The 13,373-nt window shown below is 39.6% G+C and overlaps 1 long non-coding RNA gene across 2 annotated transcripts in view; it reads right to left on the bottom strand.

Moving 5' to 3' along the window:
• Window positions 1–518: 518 nt before the first annotated feature.
• The window catches only part of LOC308588687, a 33,328-nt gene continuing 20,473 nt past the window's right edge, over window positions 519–13,373 (bottom strand). Inside the window, exons 5-6 of one of the 2 annotated variants that reach the window (XR_014008875.1) lie at window positions 8,888–8,922; window positions 519–7,542 (exon numbers count right to left, since the gene is read on the bottom strand). This is a non-coding gene — a long non-coding RNA (uncharacterized lncRNA). Of the gene's footprint in view, window positions 8,923–13,373 lie in introns of both variants that reach the window. The other variant, XR_014008874.1, reaches the window with a different exon arrangement.

Here is a 13,373-nt window from a genome sequence, read left to right as displayed (position 1 = left end):
AGAGGAAAGGTCTCAACCTACTCTTAGCTCAGGCGAAGGGTGAGCACACACACACTGATGTTTCGGTGGGATTTGGAAGCAGTACGTTTGAATGCTTCCATTGCTCAGTTTGATGCAATGGCTGAGAACTCACTACTCTCCTGATCCAGGACAGGGGCAGGGTTGGTAGTTCCCATAAATTTTGGCTGGCTGCCAAGGCTAGCAAAAGTTTTCAGCTGCTGATTGTAGTCTGCAGATTACACTGTCATAGGAGAGAGGCTTGATATTCTTATGTCTGCTGATCATAAACTGATTTGCTTGTTGTATCATAACCAGTGTGTTTAACCATGGCAACTGCATGCACTGAAATGAATGTTTACAGTGTGAATGTACTGACTATTCTTTATAAAACTCTGGTAATTTACAGTGTTTTTAAATAAATATATAAACAGCAAACACTGTTTAATGTGGTTATATATATATATATATATATGCACGCGCATGCACACACACACACACACACACAGTATGAGAGAATAGTGAAAATGTGGATGCAAAATTAAAGTAATTAACAATGTATTTTCATTAGCTGATAAAATTTCAATTAGCTATATAGAGATGTCTTTAAAAATGAATATAGACATTTCCAAGAGCTTTCAAAGAATATAATTCAGAGGCATTAAGTAAATAAGTTGCAAAAACCAGGACTTTGAATCTTACTTCAATATAAGTGCCTTTACAGTATACCATGCTAATGCCAATATATATCTATTTTGCTTTATTCCTTTTCCATGTGTCAAAAGGAGTTTTTAAACCAATTTCTCCTTAGAGAGAGAACTGAACTAAGTAAAGTAAAAATAAACATTTGAACCCTGTTTCTTTAAATACCTTGCAGTATTCAAACACATGCATACTTGTACCTCTATCCTTAAAGTACTCATTGGGGGATCTGAGATCGATAGGATTTATAACATGTGGCATAATTGATATATAAAGGTAAACAGAACTTGCCGGCTATGCAGCATTTTGGGCTTATGAACATATGAATTTGAAAGCTTATTGGATTAATTGTATTACTGGCAGGTGTACATCAGAATGAAAGCATAAATTCATAGCCATACATATAAAAATGTGGTAGTATGTCGTCGTATTACAGTAAGCAGTCATAAAATATTAACAGTAATATCTAATGTAAGTGAAGCAGTAGGTAGAGTGCTCTACTGAGGGTTCTTATTACAGAGACTTCACTAGTCTACAAGTACCATTACTGTACATTGTGATGAATTGCCATAAATAATTGAAATAAACTGTCATCGTATTCAGAGTGCCTGATCTGTTTTTTTGGCGTGTTCACAAAGTAATTGGGAGAAAAACTCATTCAGAGAGATTCCACAGCTGCTTTGTGTAAGTTGATGAGGGTATACTATATGAATGTCAAATTGCGTGTATTCATTATCAGAAATCTTGGGGGAAAGTTTCTGTTGCAGACAGGTTTCTTCTTTTCCCCGGTTCTGTTTGGGGCTCCACTTTCCGCAGTTCAGCCATCTCGGCAGCTTGCATTCCTGCTGTTTTGAGTGCTACACAACATGGATCCTTGCATTCTTTTTTGTGTGAGTCAAACCACGCAGATAATGATCAGACACTGGATTCCAGCCAAAAGGCAGATGCTGATGGTTCTTCTTCCAGACAAACTCCAAGGATGGAGAGCCTGTGAGCACAGATAGCATCCTGAAGCACTTACCTGCGTTGGAAGAATTCATTGTAACAGCAAATGCTTTCAAGCTCCAGCTGGTCTCCTGAGGACAGTATTAACAGAGCATGGGAAGCCTCTGTAGCCCAATGCTAGAGCACCTGCTTTTTCAGAAGGTCCCAGGTTCAGTCCCTGGGCCATTTCCAAGTAGAAATGGAAAAAGGTTTCCTGCTTGAAACCTTGGAGAGCCACTGCCAGTCAGTGGAGGCAGAACTGAACTGGGTGGCCAATGGACTGACTCAATATAAGGCAGCTTCCCATGTTTCTAGGAAAGTGGAAAGCATAGGAAAGAGTTTATTCCCCATTTGTAAACCAGAAAAAGAGGAAAGGCAATGGATATTTTTGTCTAAATGGATTTGCTATGGTGGGGCTCAAGTCCTGGAACCTTTATGCAGGTGCAAAGAGTTGAGAAATTGTTTGTTTATAGCAGGGTACTAGTTTCAATGCAAAGGTCAGTAAATAATAGGGAGGTAAGCTGAAATATAAATAACACCCCTGATTTACTTTAAATCCTTGTGTCCATTGTAAGAATAATCGTAGCTTACTAGTATGGGGATGGTGTAACCTTTGCTTCCTTTGCTGTGCAACAAACAGAAATCTTCCTAAAGCCTTAATCAGGTGGTAGAAACTTAGGTGTCTTTTTCATTCTAGGCTAGCTTCAGATCCAAGCTATATTTTATTATTGGGGGAGCAGGGCAAATAGTTGTTCTTCGAAACAACCACGTGGGGAATCTGAGGTTTGCAGATGGGGCTCTCCTATCCTTGCATAGCTGTCAATGTTTCCCTTTTCTTGCAAGGATTCCTATTCGGAATAAGGGAATTTCCCTTAAAAAAAGGGAAACGTTGACAACTATGTATCCTTGCAGCACAGCTTGTAAGGAAGGAGGTGGTTACAGAGTTGAAGGACAGCTTTGACCTTGTAAAAAGCATGAGTTCAAGGCAAAAAGGTTGGGATGTGGATTGAGAATGTGAGATCTCACAGGAGCTGAGTGGTGAGAAGAGTCCTATATATGACATTTCTTATGTCTTATGTCTTGAGGTATAGGCACATAGTGCAGGGACGACAATAGCAACATTCATGATTGCTCGTGGTGGGAACAAGCCCCCAAAGTCTTGCACACGGTTTAACAAACCATAGTTATGTTTTACGACAGTAAAGGGTTTGGGTTTTCTTTAATAAAAAATACTATTATTTAATTGCTTCCTATGAAACATCTCAAAGTGATTTTACAATATCAGAAATACATACATATAAAGCATTTCCATATATAAACACAGTGCTACTTAATGCTGCACTATGGCTAATCTACAGTGAAAGCTTCCCATCTCTTTGCAGCAGTACTAGAGAAGGATAGTGATAAGGGAGCATGTGATCTTAGGGGGAAGCAGTCACTGAGGCCTGGTGCATCAGTATCACCAGGCATGTGTTTCCAGGAGTCCATTGTGCTTGGGTAGAAATTCTGCCCAGTGGCCATAGAAGAAGCATGGAGGAAAGTCGTTCTGGAGCTTGGTAAGGTTTTCGGTCTGCAGAGGGGAATAGTTGTATATCAGCTAGGCACCTATCAGGTGATGATATGTATATGGAAGATTCCATGCACCTCTCAAATGCTTTTCTTGGGAATTTGAGGAATGGTATTGGAGTGTTTGTGAATAAACTTGTGGGGCAGTGAAGGATGTCGACACAGGTGGCCGCTTTTCATGGCAGCAGACCATGGAGAAAGGGTCCCCTAGTCTGAAGAGCATTGGAGCAGGTGAAGGCAAAGTTTTATCCCTGCAAAGCAGCTGAGCAGGTCATTTACAGGGTTGAAGGAACTTGCTAGCTGGTGAAGTAGGCAGCTCTCAGCAGCACCTCGCTGCTGATGGCTGTCAAATGATTTTTGTTAAGGAGCTTACAAGGATTCCCTTGTGTTTGTTTTTGTATCTGTTGGGAACTTGGTTGTGCCAGGAGATTGGGTGAGTGGACTTTGCATCGTACAGCTTTTTTTCTTCTAGGATGGTCTTGAGTTAAACATTTCCTGTGTTTAAGAACTCTGGTAAATGTGTGGCCTAGTTAAATCCCAAACTGGTGTCTCCTTAAACAGGTGATCCCTGCTTGCTTTGATCTAAAATCAGTCCCATTTGATTCCAGTATCTTTTTCTTTGATTTCCTGCATTAGATCAGGCCTGTATATGCCTATGAAAGTTTTCTACTTGGCATCATTCTAGGAAACAGTACTCTGTCTCCGTCTTTGGCATTGTTTGTGGTGAGTTGTGGCATTCACGCAATGTTCCCACAGCTAGTGGCTAGCTAGTAAAATGCTGTTGCTGGAAGTCATGTTGGGCAGAAAAGGAATTTGGCAAGAAAATGTTGCCTTTTAAAATTTAGTGAAAGGGCTAGAAGCCAGAAGGAATATTAGATAAGAGAATCATAGACCCTTCTGCTTCATTTTTCTCTGGTCACAGAGCATTGGGAGTAGGTTTTTGATATATAGATATATAGTGTATATACTGAAATTGGCTGTTGGTAGCATATAAGGCAGTGGATACAGAAGAAGAGTTTTGAGCATGCCTTTATCTCATTCACATGATGGTTTGTACTTGGTTAAGTAGCCGTACCCAGTATACTTGGTAGTGTTTTGGCTGGTAACTTATGAATTATGAATGGGGAGTTGAGTGTGTCAAGGAAAATAGAAGCAGCATTAGTGGCATGTCTGGCAACCTGCAAACAAGAGGCAGGACTTACCAGCACCCCTTCCCCAGCTCTCCCTCATGCAGTTGTAAACATGTGCAGACAGAGAACACCTGACAGTGCTGGATTTAGGGTGGAGTGGGCACTCCGTCCCCCGCAGGGCGCCTAGCTGAGGGGGTGCAAAACTGAGAAGATCCATAATTGACAAGATCCATTTGGGCATGCCAAATTTTGCTCTAGCACAGGGCACCATATTACAAAAGATTACAAAAGTCTGCCTCCGCATCTTTTCAGTTAAGGAGAAGTTGTGAGATTACTCAGGTTGCATAAAATCCATAAATTTCAGCAGAAATCCCAGATCTAGAATATGATCATATAAATACTGTATATACAAACTATAAAAATACATAAAGGGAGGGTGACATGTAAGAAAAACAATGGGTAACAAAGACACTAACTGATGTGTGTGTGTGTGTGGGTGGGTGTCCATTTGTCTATCAAACAGTTGATATTTAATTGAGTAATTGGCCAAGGTGATTTGATAATCAAATGTAAGTAATTAATGAGAGTTGCAGAATGTTGTCAAGCAGTGAAGACAAAAATGTATGCAGGTGCTTATCCAGCTGTGAATGAAACTTGTAAGTACTTTCGTAAACTGTGACAATTAAGGTTGTGAGGTGTATTAGTGTATTATGGCATATGGAATATTTCATAAAATGGGGCAACTGGCATTCTACAAATGGGATCTGTCCCCTGTGGCAATTTTATCTGCATGTGTTTAAATTGCAGTTTTTGTTTATGCAAAATGCATGCACCTATAGATGTGAATGAGATCTTTCTCTTCCCCTGGTTTCCATTTATCTGCAGTCTTAGATAAAAACATCAGTTTATATACATATAAGCTGTTTATAGTGTTCTTGGGCACATGGATTTTGAAAGATGCGATTGCCGAGTATGAAATGGAATGTGTGACACATACATGTATGGCATGTTGCAGCAAAATTAGGCTACTGGATGTGTAACAGTAGATAAACAGCTTGTTACTTTGAAAGTTGTGTTTTACCCAGTGGATTAAAGAAAACCATGTCTATATCTTTTAAAGACTCTATTATCTGATCCTTTAATGATTCCTTTCCACTTCCATCTCTGTATTTAGCTTTAATCTTTGTATTTGTTTATACATCAAAAGTCTGAAGTGTAATTAAAATGTGGCAAAAGTCCCACGCTAACTAGGTACTCTTCCTCACTTACTTTGGCAGTATCCAAAATAAAGAGAAGGTGGGCAATATATATGCTTTCACAATCTTAAGTTGCATATCTTGTGAGGTAGTTTGGGAGTAACACCTCAAAATAAACAGCCTTGATGTCTTTTGGCTTGTAAAACTCAATATTCAGTGAAGTGCCAAGCAACTAGAACACCCCCCCCCCACTTTTAGAATAAAATGTTTAGCAATTCAACTCTGAAGAAAACATGTCCAGAATTGCACTGTAAGATGCTCACTCGGGCTAGTATTTTTTTTACTCTTGCATAAGACTCATTGAAGTGAATGGGGCATACTCATGAATAATTTCAGGTGAATAATATAGGTATCTTTCTAATGCAACATACGAAGGACTCCACTGAGCAGCCTCAGAGCAGTGACGTTCCTTCTGCCAATTATATATGGAAGTAAGACAAGTTTATATCTAAAGATTAATGGTAAAGGTAAAGGACCCCTGACTGTTAGGTCCAGTCGCGAACGACTCTGCGGTTGCAGTGCTCATCTCGCTTTACTGGCCGAGGGAGCCGATGTTTGTCCGCAGACAGTTTTTCCGAGTCATGTGGCCAGCATGACTAAGCCGCTTCTCGTGAAACCAGAGCAGCACATGGAAATGCCATTTACCTTCCCGCTCAAGCAGTACCTATTTATCTACTTGCACTTTGACGTGCTTTTGAACTGCTAGGTTGGCAGGAGCTGGGACTGAGCAACGGGAGCTCACCCAGATTCAAACCACCGACCTTCCGATCTGCAAGCCCTAGGCTCAGTGCTTTAGACCACAGCGCCACCCACGTCCCCATCTAAAAATTAAACACTCATAAAAAGACACTGCTCTTGTAGTTAAGATGCTGCTTCAGATAAGGGAAAGACCAGTCAAATGACATGCACTTGGTGGGATCTTTCAAAAGGGGGCAAGTGGAAGGTTAGCCTTGAAAAAGGGTTCAGACAAATATTCATAGCATTTTATGAGGGCCCTAGAAGATAAGGGCATCAGGTTGGGCATCACTGCTTTATGCTGTTCCACGAAGTGGGACTGAACCTCAACAGGAGGGGAAGAACAAAGTATGTTGAGGTTTTGGCGTTTTCTGTCTCCGAGTTGCAGGGGCAGCTACGCAACCTGCTCAGAGACCACTTCATATGATGCTTATGGTAAGAACTTCCCTGAGCTTCCTTCGCATTAAAGTGTTTGCCAGCAATACTATCTAAGTTGTTGGAGCTCATGGCTGGATTCCTGTTCTTGCACTTCTGGATCCCTGTTTCCCCCAGTAGCTTCCAAGAATCCTAAATTCTGCTGTGTGTGCTTATGTACCAAGTTATGCAAATGCTGCAAAGCCAATGGAAACTTCCACTGGCTCCATTGCCATCACACACATCACACATTCACACTTCTTTAACCACATTGTCTTACATCAAAACAACCATTGAAGAAAAGGAGGGGATGGAATCAAGCTTCGGAGTGAAACTTTAATGACTTGGATCTCTCAGAAACTTCTCCCTTTGGTTCATTTCTCTTTGTTAATTTAATTAGCATCCTGGCAGATTGTGAAAAAATGTGCCAGGTAAAAAGCCAGGAGGGATGTTAAACATTAGGGAAGCTAGAAATTACAATATGATTATGATACTTTGAACAAATTCCCTAAATTCAAGAGTAAGAAATTCCTTAAACAGAAGCATAAGGTTGTTCATGAGGGGAGTAATCAGATTAACATAAATGCTCAGTAATTGGCAAAGTGTTATTCCTGTGGATTTAAAACTACAGGCTAAACTGTACAGGATAAGCAGCAAATATGTTTTGAACTGTAATTTACTTTTTCTTGTGATCATTGCTCTTATCATAATACCCTTTGTTTAAGATTCAAGACTTAGAAGACTGTTTTCTGTCCATACTGCAGAGAAGACATGAAGATAATTAGAGTCCGTGGGAGAGGTGGGAAAAGACAGTAGAACCAAAATTATTCAAAATTATTTTTCTTATGAGACCCTTAGCTTCAAGGGACTAATGATGCGTTACACTGTGGGAAGCCATGAAAGGGTTTACCAGGGTTCCACCAACATGACCCAAGGCTTAGATAAAACTACACTCTGTGTAGAAGCATAGCAAAGTAAACATCAGATTAAAAACTTGTGTTTACATTCTTCTAAAGTCCCAAATTTCACTCTTGATCACTGGCTCCATTTGACTGAAATGGAAGCTTGCTAATAAAGAACAGTATGTCAGCACATATGTGTTCTCCTCCTTAGTGAATGTTACATGAGGTATAGCCTCTCCTATTAAAGGCATTCTGGAAAAGAAACTGTCAGAATATAATTTTTCACTCTCATGTTATTAAACTTCACTAATTCCTTTGGGTTGCAAAGAACACAGAACACGTAGCTTACCTTTGTATTCCAAAACTAACTGAATCTGTGTCCCACTCTGTTAGCGGGTACTTCTGATTTTGTATTTAATATTATTATTATTTATTATTACTACAGACCCCTATGGACAATGTAACTTGTTTTAGAATACAAAAAAGTACTGAAATCTTACAAATATTGTGCTTCATTTTTGAAGTGTGCAGCTATGTAACTTCTAAACTACAGAAATGCATCAAAAGCATAATCCACTTTGCTATGGCCCATTGCTCTGCCTGGCCAAGCCCTTCCAGGGCATACTGAGCCCCCTTGGAAACCATCTGACTGCTGAATGAGACACTAGTCAGCTACTTTCATCACAACAGGAATGGAAGGTGGATGAGCTTTGCACCTTGGGAGGCATATACATTGGTAATTCCGTTTATACAAGGGGAGCGGAAAAAACCAGAAAGACATGCTTTCCTCATTATTTTAACAATGCAGCACTTTATGGTTAAAAACCCTGGCAATTGTCTTTGGGAAAAGAACTAGTATCTCTTACTACTTGTCACATTTCTAGATTTTAATATTCCTTATGATAATCTTACTTACATGAGTTTGAATCAAACTGCGGGAAGCAGTGGAAGACAGGAGTGCCTGGCGTGCTCTGGTCCATGGGGTCACAAAGAGCCGGACACGACTAAACAACAGCAATGATATCTTACATCCTTCAAACTTTATTTACCAAAAACGTATTAAGTGAGTTCGAGACCCAGCTACACCCCAACACTCTTGTTTCCAGTAATTCATATTTTAACATCTCACAATTGACTAATAGTATCAAAGGGGAAATCCAGTGTGTAGATAAGCAGTAAGGATAGTTAGTGGGAGACTTACCAGTTGAAATGGGGCTTTGTTTGAAAACTGGTAACCTGGAATTTGTAGAATAAAATACGGTAGTTAATAGGTTTTGAAGGCTGTGTATTTGTAAGAAGAAAAAAGTTAGCTCATGTATCCATAAAAGAATTCTTGATCTGTGAACAGCTAATTCCCCAGCTAGCCATTCTTAGCCTAGATATGTTTTTTTCTGCAAAGGGGCCTGCTGTGAAGCGAGAGAAGCAGTATAACTGCTTTAACATCCCCTTTTAAGTTTGGGCAAGAGAGGAATGGAGGAATTCTGGGTTCCGTTATTGCCTCCTTTGTTGCCTCAACAGCCTAGTGATCAATGAGAATTCTCAGGGCCAATCATAAGAAAAGAAGCGACAGCACATCTGCATGCTTACTTTTTTGAAAAAAGTACAATTATGTACCACATTTTCCTTCATGGAGCTCAATGTGATGTGTGTGGTTCTTTGCTCCTCTTATAATCCCCACAACAACCCTGTAAGGTAGAGAGAGCATGGCTGGCCCACTGTGGCTCATGGGGTGCAGTGAGCTTCTTGCCTGAGTGGGGATTTGAACTACTGCAACTCCCTAATCATTACTCTCAGGTTCCCTGAAGAAGGACCAGTTGGGTCCAAAACACACTGCAATAAAAACATCTCTTTTGGCCATTGTTTTTTTTTGCTCCTACTTCCAGTGCCCTTTGGGGGACCAGAATGCTCACCCACACTACAAATGCTTCCCCTCCACTTCTTCATCTGTGTGAATCATGATCAGATGCATAAATAGCACAAGAGAGGTTCAAAGGGAATTTTAACCTTGTGTAAAAAAGTCCTAAATGCAAAACAATTTCTGATGTTCTTTAAACAGTTCCACCCACCACCTCTCTCTCTATTCCAGGAATTACATTTTACAGGTTGTGTTTTAACTTGTAACTTTCAAGTTGTAAGTTAATTATTCTCCATAACTATATCTGCAACATTTTAAAACGTCCACATTACATTTTCATCAGTGGTAAAGGCCCATTTTAATAAAGTGATTTGTTTCCCCCTGCTCCTCCAAAACCAAGTGTTTGGAACCTCTAGACTGATGTGTGGAATTTCACTAAACTAAAATATGTGTAATAAATTCTATTGTCGCATGTGTGGGGATTTCTGCATCTTCCTGAAATGACTTTCTTTCTTTCTTTCTTTCTTTCTTTCTTTCTTTCTTTCTTTCTTTCTTTCTTAAATTTTTACAGATTTTGGCTCACATAGTAATGATTACATGAAGTAATTTACCATGGGGATTTTACCTACCCAACCACAGGCTCCTGGTAATCTTTGCAATCTGAAATGAGAACTTGTTTCTTGATGGGAATGTGAAGGGATTTTTTGTATATATGATCATGTATATATGATCATATTAACATTTTACATAAAATTCTGTAAATATAGAATCAATGCAAATGATTTCATGTAATATGAAGGAGGGGGATATGTTTAGCTTATGATTCTGTGTTTTTCCTTTGCTCAGTTCTAAAAAACACCTTTTAATTTCCCCACTTTTGTTAAGTGAGCAATGAAACTGAAGTTCTCTGCAACCTTTTGACTTGTATAAATGATTTTATGAGCATAAAAAGATGGAAAAATCAGGCTGGTGTGTTGTTTATATTAAAATTTTATATCAAATGTGTATAGTGCATTCGAATGTTTGAATAATTAGAACTATAGTCTTCTTTCTACATATTAAAATAATCAAATCCTGCAAGCTTTCTACACATTACACATAAGCTAATCAGTTGATGAAGTTTCTCAGCACCATCCCATGCAGCATGGCAAATAATTTTTGAAACCTAGTTTCAATCTTACCAGTTCTGTTATAATAAAATGTATTTTCTGCAACTTTGAATATTTCCCAGAAACTATCTTATGGATGCAAATATATATTATGTGCAAGCCAAAGCATGTTTACTCAGAAGTAAGCCCTACTGAGCCCAATTGAGCTTACTCACTAGTAGGCATACTAAATATTGAGGCATTAGCTTATTTGGGTTTTTTAAATTTGGAACTGAAAATAAAAAGGACATCTACAAGAAATGGAATGATGGACAGGTTGCCAAGGTCTAATAGCCCAGATTTGTAGGGATAGTGTCAAGAAAAAAGCTTTAGGAGAAAGCTTTTAGCTATAGGAAAGTTGAAGCCTGGAACAAGTTCAGGTTGGTAAGGGAAGTTATGAGGAAGAAAAGGGAATTACTCAGGTATGTTGAAAGGAAGGAAGAGGAAATGATAGCCACACTGCCTGGCAAGGGTGGTAAGGAAGAACTATTCACTTCCTATTTTGCCTCCTATTTTGATTCACCTCACATAAGTAGCATAACTAGCGAAGGATCAGGATTGCAGTTCAAGACGGATATAGAATTGGATATGCAAAATGGACAACCGTTATATGTTCTAGCTCTGGATATCTTGCATTGAACAAGGAGTTAGACAGGACTTCTTCCAACTCTGTGATTCTAAGGTTCATGGTGGATTTTCCTAATATTAATACTACTTCATACATAAAGGTTAGCATAGAAAAGGAAAAGGGCGAGGGCTTGGCTTAAAATGCTCTTAACCTATGGTTTTCATTTACTGCTTTTTAAAAAAAGTCTGGAGTAAATAATACGAAAGAATTAAGAAGTCACTAGGAGAAGTGGCTATATGACAGGACATAATGGCAGAATTTTAGGCATTTTGTACCATATTTCTATTTTTAAAATCCTGCTTTTTCTGCCTAGTTGTCTTTTGGGGCTAGTTTTTCTCCTCCCACAAGGAAAGTCTGGCTTCGACAGCAATCCTAGACTTCAGCTGTAAGGTCATGTGCAATACTATCATCACACAAAGCCGATCATGGCTGCTGCAGAGGAAACTGCTGCAGTTCTAACTACAAAGAACTTTCCAGGAACTCGACTGCTGTTTGCGGAAATCTGTTCTGGATATCTACAGGTCAGATGTAAATTACTACAGCCTGTTAAAAACTAGAAGAAAAAGCGATTGCATGAATTCCATCGGTGGAGAAAAGGGAATTTCTCTGTACAGGCCTTTCAGTAAAGAATAAGTGAGCTGTAAAGAAAAAAAATTAGTCATATTAAAGTCATGTAGGACAAAGTGAAGTAAGCATATGTCAGCCCTTCAGTTGAAATTCCCCAGAGAGGAATGGAAAATCTTGCTTGGCTATGCTCATGAGCAGGACAAAGCATATGGAAATCAGGTTCCTAAGTGGCAGCTGTTGATCAACTCCTTCCCCACCTAAGCAATTCCTCGGGATATGCAGGCAGGATGTTGTAAGTATTTTGCATTTGGAAAATTTGGAAAATGATAATCAGTAGATCATACCACATTGGTATGGATGCCTGGACTAAAATGTTTATTAAATTAAGCACTATAGAACTGGGAAGTTAACAAATTAATGAAAATGGGAAACAGACAAATGTAATACTGAAACTGGCAATAAAACTCACAAAGTAAGCTTGATTGTTGTGGAAAAATAATAGAAAATTGACAATAGCAAAAACGTAATTTATGAAATGGTATATCGAGTCAAACCATTCATAGTTCTGACTACTCAATGTAGTTGCGTGTTGGCATCTGTCTGTCTCAGGAGTTAAAGGAAGAGTGTGCCTTCAAGGGGTAATGTCAACCATTGGAGAATTACAGCAACTGCTGTGGCTGTAGTGACCGATGTAGGACAGACATGTTTTGTTTCACCTGGGGCAGATGAAGGCATCTGGTTTTGCTGCTACAGGTGCACCATGGTGTTCCTTCTCTCTGTGCTCCTCCCAGCGGTCATTCCTCCTCTGGTCACTGCTGTGGGTACACAACCTGACTGTCTCCAGGCACTGTGATCGTCTGCAAGGGGTTCCCAGACTGTTGGGTTAATTTTGCCAGCCTTCATGCCACATTTGCAGACATCTTTGTAACACAGAGGTGGTCTGCCAAATAGACCAAGTGTCTGAAGCCAGCTCCCTGTAGAGGATGTCCTTGGGGATCCTGGCATCTTCCATTCTGTGTACATGACCAAGCCAGCATAGATGTTGCTGAGACAGGAGTGCGAACATGCTGGGAATGTGGGCTTTGGAGAACACATCTTTGTTTGAGACTCCAAACAAAGTCTCAAAATGTGATGACCAAAATCTTCCTGATGCAGCTCATATGGAAGGCATTGAGGCATCGCTCCTGGTGAGTGTAAGCTGCCCACGGCTCACTTCTATAAAGCGGCATGTGCTTCTAATGTAAATAGAAAGTATAAAAATCAAAGTGATTTGAACTTGTAGACCCTCCTGTAACAGAGCCTGAATGCTGTTTCATTAGCATCCATGGTAAGGTTTTAATTTGCTTCTCGTGGGTCAGCTATTCTCTCTTCTCCCCACCCCAGAATAGCGACTTCAGAGGTTCAACTGTAGATAATTATGAGACATTTATAAAGGAAATAAAGAAGTATTTCACTAGCATTCTCAGGCAAATAAAAAGCTCTTACATGT

This window comes from Podarcis bocagei, assembly GCF_964188305.1.
Source record: "Podarcis bocagei genome assembly, chromosome: 6".
NCBI lineage: Eukaryota > Metazoa > Chordata > Lepidosauria > Squamata > Lacertidae > Podarcis > Podarcis bocagei.
This window is presented reverse-complemented; position numbering and strand designations above follow the sequence as displayed.